Source organism: Bidens hawaiensis, unplaced genomic scaffold (genome assembly GCF_021521415.1).
Source record: "Bidens hawaiensis isolate Kalapana, Puna unplaced genomic scaffold, B.hawaiensis_p1.1 tig00000636_1, whole genome shotgun sequence".
Classification (NCBI taxonomy): domain Eukaryota; kingdom Viridiplantae; phylum Streptophyta; class Magnoliopsida; order Asterales; family Asteraceae; genus Bidens; species Bidens hawaiensis.
In genome coordinates, this window is record NW_027491038.1 from 5,589,547 (window position 1) to 5,598,795 (window position 9,249).

A 9,249-nucleotide genomic window follows, 5' to 3' on the forward strand; every position below is an offset into this window, starting at 1 on the left:
TAACTTCAAATGGTTAAAGTTACACCCGGTTGTCCCTTATTTTATTTACAGAGGAAGTCTTTTGAAATCCATGAAATCTAATTCTAGCACATACTCCCGTTGTTTCTAAAAGGATTCTATTATGGACACCCCAAACAACCCCCTATACGCCCCCGTATAGGGCTATAAGAGGCGTATTGGGGGGGGGGGGGTTGATGTTCCTAGAAAACCCCTTCTAAAATTATCTAACATTATGTGAAAGCTATGGTTTTTACAATAATATAAGGCACTTGAATAATTATCAATAATTATCAATACTTATATTTAAAACTTAACATGACGGGATAACTTGTAAATCTATAGTACTTAATTATGGGGTCATAGTATGAAAATTTAAAAGGATAGTCATACATATGAATTCAAAATCTAGCTAATAATAAACTTCCAAATTTTTATAACGGTTATGTAGTTATTAATGGGATAAGATGTTTCTTTACAAATGGTGAGAGTTTAAGTCATGTGACGGACAAAATGGTGTGGATTTAAAACAAAAAATGAATAAAAAGTTGCCGTTTATGAGAAAAGAGAGCTTATTTTTATATGCATAGAGTCATGACGATAGTTATTCAAACATTTGCAATAGTTATTCAAATAAAGTATGACTAAAACATAGAATATTCCTACTTTAAATATCAATTTTAAATAATCTTTGAATACTATTCCATTAATTTAAAACTTATTGTTTATTATTATTTATTATAATGGGATGTGACATGCATAATAAAGCTTGCATTTGTTAAAGTGGTGTTGTCACGTAACATTTTAAAAAGGAATCGGCCCCATTCAACCAAGCAAAGAGGCAACTACAAAATACAAATAAAAGAAAAAAGATATATTATATATCAACTTGAGATCATAATATCATATTTAATTATTTATGTAACTATAACTAAATTATTATAAGGTAGTTTAATAAAATGTATCCCAAAAATATTGAAACTAATGATTAGGAGTTTAGCACATCACATAATAAATTATTAAAGAGAAACAATCAATCAATACAAATCCAACAACTTTAAAAAAATATTTAAAACCTACATGTTTTGTCGTTTTTTATGTTAGCACTTAGGAGACGGCCAAATAGAATACATGAAAAAGCGTTTGAAAGCTTATCACAACAATATTATACAACTCATCATTCACACACAAATCATCAATGGAGAGAACCCACCTCTCTCCTTACACCAACCACCACCAAACACCACCCATACTCCGACTCCGGTGCCACCGAAACGTGCCCGGACGACGATAAATGGGCTTCAAGGCTTCTTAGAGAGTGTGCACAAGCCATCTCGGATAAAGACTCAGGCAAGATCAACCACCTTTTGTGGATGTTAAATGAGTTGTCCTCACCCTATGGTGATTGTGATCAGAAACTTGCTTATTATTTCTTGCAAGCACTCTTTTGTAAAGCTACTGACTCTGGTCAACGATGCTACAAAACTTTGGTCAACGTTGCTGATAAAAGCCATTGTTTTGACTCTGCTAGAAAGTTAATACTTAAGTTCCAAGAGGTTTCACCTTGGACAACTTTTGGTCATGTTGCATCTAATGGTACCATTTTGGAAGCCTTTGATGGTGAGACTAAACTTCATATTATTGATATTAGCAACACCCTTTGCACCCAGTGGCCAACTTTGCTAGAGGCTTTAGCCACACGTAGCGATGAGACACCGAGTTTGAAGTTAAATGTGGTTGTCACCGCGGCCATGGTGCGATCGGTTATGACAGAGATCACTTCAAGAATGGAGAAATTCGCACGGTTGATGGGAGTTCCGTTTGCGTTTAATGTGATTAACGGTTCGGATAGACCGTTAGGGAAACTTACTAAAGAAGAGTTAGGTGTTGAAGATGATGAAGCAATTGCGGTTAATTGTATTGGAGCTTTAAGAAGAGTTGAAGTTGAAGAAAGGGGGGATGTTATTCGGCTTTTTAGCTCGTTAAACCCTCGAGTGGTGACCGTGGTTGAAGAAGAAGCCGATTTCACAACCTCAAGAAATGATTTTGTCAAATGTTTTGAGGAGTCTTTAAGGTTTTACACTTTGTACTTTGAGATGTTGGAAGAAAGCTTTAGTCCCACAAGTAACGAAAGATTAACGTTGGAACGAGAGTGTTCAAGGAGCATCGTTAGGGTTTTGTCGTGTGATGACAACCATAATATCGGTTTAGGAGATTGTGAAAGAAGGGAGAAAGGAAATCAATGGTGTGAGAGGCTCAATGAGCATTTTTCACCTCTAGGGTTTAGTGATGATGTGGTGGATGATGTAAAGGCCTTGCTAAAGCGCTACCGAACCGGGTGGTCTATGGCACTCGATCAAACCAACCTGAATTCGAATAAAGGTTCAGGAATCTTGTTAGCTTGGAAAGATGAACCGGTTGTTTGGGCTTCGGCTTGGAAACCCTAATCAAGAAAGGACTCAACTTGCATGCATTAATATTCTCAAATGTGTAGATGATGTTGGTACTCAATTAGCTTCAAATCTTGTTGCTCAAAATTGTAGTATTTAAGTTGGTGGCAACATGACACAAACTAAAAGGGTATCAACATGATCCACTCATATCTATATATATTAAGCAAACCCTAATTTTTGGGTTCATTAAAACTATGGTGGATTTTATTAGGGTTTGAAGATTGAAGATAGATAGAAGCTAGAAGTTAGAAGATATAGTCTTTTTATATATAGGAAATAGTAAAGATCAAGGTGATGATTCATGAAGATGACGAGATGAGTATATTTGCAGGCACTTTAAGTGTGGGTGGTTTCTATAATGTTTTTTTTTAGCTTTTCTTGATGTCCTAAAGTGTTTTTCATTTGTGCTTTGTATTTTGTGTTTTTAGATTCAAGTCCTTTTCCATATATGCATTCATTCATTGTTGTTCTAAAAAGTTGGCGTGGTTTGTTCACTTTTTTCTTCTTGTTTTAAGGTAAGCAAAGATTGAAAGGTTCACACTATAAGTTGATGAATTATAAATTTTATTATCATATATATTAATGTTTTTTTAATTCAGTACGGCATAAATCGAAATTAAATTTGTTGATTAACAAATATGCATCTTATACATAGTTCTAATTAAGATATATAAGTTGCTCGAGTTTTTAAATGACTAAGTTATTAGAACAAAACTAGCTCGAGTTTCACGACTAACTCATTAGTCATTAATTAAGATTCCGATAAAATTACCATAGAGGTAGGGTAACAAAATGCAGATACGGAAGCCTTGCAAACGCATGATATATGGAAGGTACTCACCAAAAGGACACAAGTTCAAATAGTGATCCCAAGGGATAAGAAAACTTCTCGTAGATGCGAAAGCCTTGCAAATGCAGGAGAGGAATTGGATGACATTAGTAAAGTCAGTTGGAATCAACTTCCTTTTAGAAGATTGATTGAAATATTCCCTAAAAGAGACATTTCCTCCTTCGTAAAGAGCACGTGACAGTGCAACCAATCAGAGAAGGACAACTGGACATTTTGTTATAACAACAAACATGGCTAGCTGTCACCTCTTATTAAACTTCACCACATGTCCATTCAAGTAGAATGAGCATCTTCTAGATAATGACATCTGCACCAATCACATTCCCCTAACCATCGGCTATAAATACTCAACTTATTATCATGAGGTATTCATTCACTCTCCATCTATTACATCAATTACTTAGTTTTTTATTTATTTCTCAAGAGCTGTACGTTTTCTCACGCCGGAGGGTGGTTACGGGAAGATCACACTCTTGTCCTTTCCGTAACGAGCTCACGGTGGTTCTGTTTTGCAGGTCATCATCGTCAGAATTGATTGGTTTTAGACTCTAGTTAATCTAATATCCATTTCATAGCCCATACCCGATGGAAATATAGATCTAATGTAATTGGGTTTGGCTATGGCTATGTGTTTCTTCAATTATATATATACAAATTACACATATACGTGGTTTTCTACTTAAGTGTAACGCTTGAATTTAAAGGATAAGGGAAACCAGTTGATATATAGAAATGCAATATCTTTTTGACCGTCCATAATAAATTATGATATGCGAACTAAACGCGAGTATATATATGCCATGTAATCATGTATGATGTATGCTTGCATGTCCCAAAAATGTCTTTTCCCTTAACTAAAATAAATGTTACACAAATTAGATTCGAGTATGTCCACTTTTTACACATGTGCATCACGGATTAGATACTCACGTAACTCAAGATTTATGTGTAATTTGAATAGTAAAATGATATGTGAATAAATGCATATACATGACAATAAAGTCACCTATTTTGAAGCTTTTGTCAGATATTATTGTGAAGGTATATCACACTCAAGAAAATGATAGTTTAGGTCTACAAGTGGAATCCTTGGATTTTAAAAAGGGGAGAACTTGTTATATATGTTATTTGTTGTTAAACAAACTAAAGTCAGAAAAGCGTACTAATAAAAACCTATAGATGCATGAAAATTATATTGCCGGCGTGCCTTTAATCTACCAGTAACAATGTGTTGGATAAAACTTTGTATTTTTAAATGATGATGGTTGTAATTAGTTCTTTGGTTGACAAAAAAATTTGTATAATTTAGAAGTAGAATTAAAGAGTGTATTAGTTATCATTTAAAAGTTAAAATTTTACAAATAGTTGGGACACCTATGTATCTTGATATCTAATGTAATTTTTGAACTCGCTCGAATTGACCTTTGTCATAGGTAAAGATCACAAAGGTAAAACGGCAAGACATTGTACCTTATTAGTAAGCTATTTATAAAGGTAATATAAGGGATAATTAAATCATATATTATAACTACGATAAAGATTATTACAATAAGACATAACTAATATAGTTTGTATAATACTCCACGCGCTAAAATAAGAAGAAATCAGACCTTTGGTAAGGAGCGATAACAATGAATATGTAAACATACAATATTGGCAAAAATAAGAAAAAAACGTAAACTTTAAACAATAAGAAAAATGCGTGGAAGAAAAACAACACCAACTGATCTAAGATCACAGTGACAACGTAGCAAGAGACATTTCAACAAGGCTACGATAAAAGGAGTTGCGACCATGGCAATATAAATGTGGGTGGTTTCTATAAATCTATAAAGTTTTTTGAGCCTTTCTTGATGTCATAAAGTGTTCTGCATTTGTGCTTTGTATTTTATGTTTATTGGTACGTACTGGTATGTTTTCAGATTAAAGTCGTTTTCCACAATATGAATCAAGCTTTATAATAAGTTGGGGGCGATTTACCTTTTTATTCAGGTTCACATTATAGACATGGAATGTCATTTTGTGTGCACGTAATAAAAGATATACGAATTAGCTAGATTTGCGTATTTGTTTTTCGTACTCGCATATCCCAAAAATATCTTTTCATCTGTTTAATATATATAATCAAGTATACACGAATCAGATTTGAATAACTACTTTTCATCCATAGACAAATCACATATCAACGGTAGATATGAGAGATTTGTTTTGCACAAAATGTCATGTGTCATATAAACACACTAACAATGAATGGGAAGAGATCTTCACATATAAACATACTTTGGTGGGAATGATTACTGGATGAGTGACCTATATATGGGAAGTCTCCACTCGAAAAACAAAAAACAAATCCGCAAACTTATTTCAGTATAATAAGCAATATTGGTTGGTACAGTGGATAGGAATTACAAGTCATTCTAATAAGACTTAAAATATAAGGTTTATGTAAAATTTTTTGAAGTTTTTATAAAAATTTAAAAGAGCTTTCTACGCCCAATTAGTTCTTTTACGCGACATGCTCTGGAATGGTGGGAATGTGATGAGAAATAGGTGAATAGTCTTCTTGCTCCCTGAATTAGCATCATTTCCTAGATAAATGGTGTTAAACACGAGAAAGAAACTCCATGCCCTTAGAAATACTAGACGAGAGCGAATGTGTCTTGCTTGTACATTATAGCCTCATTAGTCAGGGCCGGCTATGAAGGGGGCGGGGAGGTTGATCGTACCCAGCACGATCACCTCGGTAGACCCAAATGCCTTTTTTTAATTATATATATATATATTTTTTTTAAAAATATGTATTCTTAATATTTAAAATCAGTTACTCAACCTATTTAAGTCTATTTTATATATAAAAAAATGTCTCACAACCTAATTAATAACCAAGTAAGTCTATTTAAAAATGTAATAATTTAAACTGAATAAAAAACCCTTACTTAAGGCCCAAATTTTCTTTCTCATTCGGTCAAAAAATGTTAACGATTCTCGGAGACAGCATTGTCACTTGGAGAAAACACTAAGAAAAATAGAAGGATGATCATACGTCGATATGAATTGTGACCTAGGTGGCTGTATCTTTCTGTAGCATCTTTCCAATTATGTATGTATTGATGATCATATGGTTAGAGCAATAATATTACATTAGACAATGAAAGTATCAAGTTAATATATTTGGACCATATATAAAGTTTGCCTTTCAAGTGTAGCATTTTCTACTTAAGGGAGATTCACATGTTGCAAGAAAATGAAAGAAGATCTGTGAAGCTAGAAAAGAATAGGATGGTGGGGGTACGTAGGATATGATACCAACCAGAGCCCATGGTTGCTTGCTGGCCGGCCTGTTTGTCTTGTGACTTGAACAGCATATATTTGCCCTTTTTCTCAAGCAGACGTACATGGATGCAGATGTAGGCAGGTATCTTTCACTCCCAACATTATCTAGTGGAGAACATAACTTTTTCTAAAGTAAAATCAATCCACTATCCATTTTATTAATAAAATATTTTTTATCCTTTTAATCCTTTTCCCTTAATTTTTTTATATGATATCAATTCACTACCCTAATTTAATCCTTTGATATATATAGGTTATAATATCCGTTGGTAATTTATCAATGGAGCTAGGTTTATATATTGGAAACGAAGCAAAGATAATTAATAACTTCAACCATGGATCACTGATAGAGATCACCGACATATCATCAATGATGTGTTACTGAGAGACTTTAAGACTTTAACCGGCGATCTTCTTTATCACTTATTTATGGTTTTGTATAAGAAAAGTGTACTTGAAAAATAATATTTGAAATAAATGTTCTAGTGGTGAAAATAATTTTCTATGTTCTTCACCAAATGTTTATATTAATTTCATTCAGAAAAACCCCTAGGATGGAGGAGCTAGGTACACAATACACATCAAGTACAAATGGATTTTTACATGAAACATACTTAACGATCACCGATATCATTTAACGATCTGTCCCAGTGTTTTGGAAACTAATTTGTTAGTATGATTTTTACATGAAACAAACACATAAACAAACCGAACACTCACTACGTGAACCGTACATCGGTAAATTTGTTTATATAATAAATAAACGAATATGAACAAAAGTTTTTGTTCATGGTTAAACAAACGAATATGAGCAAATGACTCGTCCTTAAATGTTTATATACATTCATTCTTCGTTGAATTTATTTATCCTTTTTATGGCAACTCATATACTCTCTAACTCTAATCTTAAATTACACATTGTTTGACAACCACAAGACTCGAACTCACATCCCTTGGAAAGACTAAAGCTTATTCAACTTCTTGATACCGCTAGACCAAATATTCTTTGGTATTTATTTATGTTTGTTACTCTACATTTGTTTAAGTTCATTTGCTTATAATTAAGTTATAATATATCCATTTAGATTGTTTAGGCCAATAACAACTTAGTCGTGACACAATGTTGTCCCCCTCACTTAAAAATTTTAATTAATTTGTTCTCAACTTAATTCATTCATTCATCTATGTTCAGATTTATTCGTTCGTTTATATCCCATTAATATTTTAATGATCAACAAGAACATGTTAATTTTTTTAACAAACACACACAAACAAGAAGACTCTGTTTATTTAATATTCGTGTGTGATTGTTTGTTCGATTGAAGTTAAACTAACGAATGCAAAAATTACATGTTTATGTTTGTTCGGTTTATTTACAAATTCGAAAGGAAACAAAAAAGGGACTAAGAAAAAAAAAGATCGACCTAAAGTGTTCACTTAATATATAAACAACTGAAATGTGTGAGTGGATGGATGAGTCACTAGGAAAGCTCTTCTAGGTTCAATTCTTACCAGCTTTAATCCTTAATGGTTTGCTTTCGATTATAACACTTAAAAACTTTGTTCATGCAACCCAATCGAACAATTTAAGCCTGACAAAAAGACCCTTGTGGCTTTCTAGTTTCTATGTATCCGCCGGTGAAGTAGTTGTCATTGATCCGTCAGTTAAATATTCAACAATGATTCATTGATCGTGATTGTAGATGGTCGTCGGTAAAGTCTTTGCCCATGTCTAGTTTCTCCACGAACCTTCACCGAAAAAATAATGTTGTATATATAGGTTGTTCAAAAGATAGTGAAATAATATCTTTCAGAAAGTGGAGTAACGAGAAATAGACATTTTGATGACAGAAATGGTATATCACTAGTTGCTCTCTAAATTATAAAGCAATAATTTAGGACAAATTATTTTTCATATGATGATATGACGTCGGTTAAACAATTATTGTAAGACTAATTTTATAATATTATCTAAACTTAGGTAAATATTTTCCATTCCTTGTATTTACTTAAGTTTTATTGCATGTCTTGATGGTGCACTAATTTTTTTTTGTTCGCTTTTATTATTTCACCCATTCATATCTATCCATTCTAATAAGATAAAATAATTATGAACACGTATTGATTTGTGGTTAATCCTTACAAACTTTTTTCTAACAACTAATACACGTCATAGATAAATAATTATTCATTTTTATTTTACACTTCATTTATATTATATCTATAACATGATTAATTATTCATTTTCTTTTAAACTCTATTTATATTATATATATATACATTTTTATAAAAATAGATATTTACATATTATACTACTATGCGTTGTTAGAATATATTCCGGCACATACTTGGTGAAATTCAAAAATCAACAAATCGTGTTTGTTAAATACTGAAAAAAATATAATTTCAAATATTATAATTAACTTATTATACTATGTATATCGTTGAAGATTGTATATTAAAAAAAATTCGAATATGCTTCATTTTACGAAGAAATTTTTTTAGTCACTAAATTACAAATATATGCTTAATAGTTTATCCATTTTTTAAAAATCTTTTTTATCGATGATTGTTTCGGGTTTTTGTAAAACTTAAATTTGATTGTTACAGCTCAAA

At 32.1% G+C, this 9,249-nt stretch overlaps 1 pseudogene; it reads left to right on the top strand.

Annotated features, from left to right (window-relative positions):
* The first annotated feature begins 1,078 nt into the window (after positions 1–1,078).
* LOC143529590 (protein SHORT-ROOT pseudogene) lies at positions 1,079–2,868 on the top strand (annotated as a pseudogene).
* Positions 2,869–9,249: the final 6,381 nt, after the last annotated feature.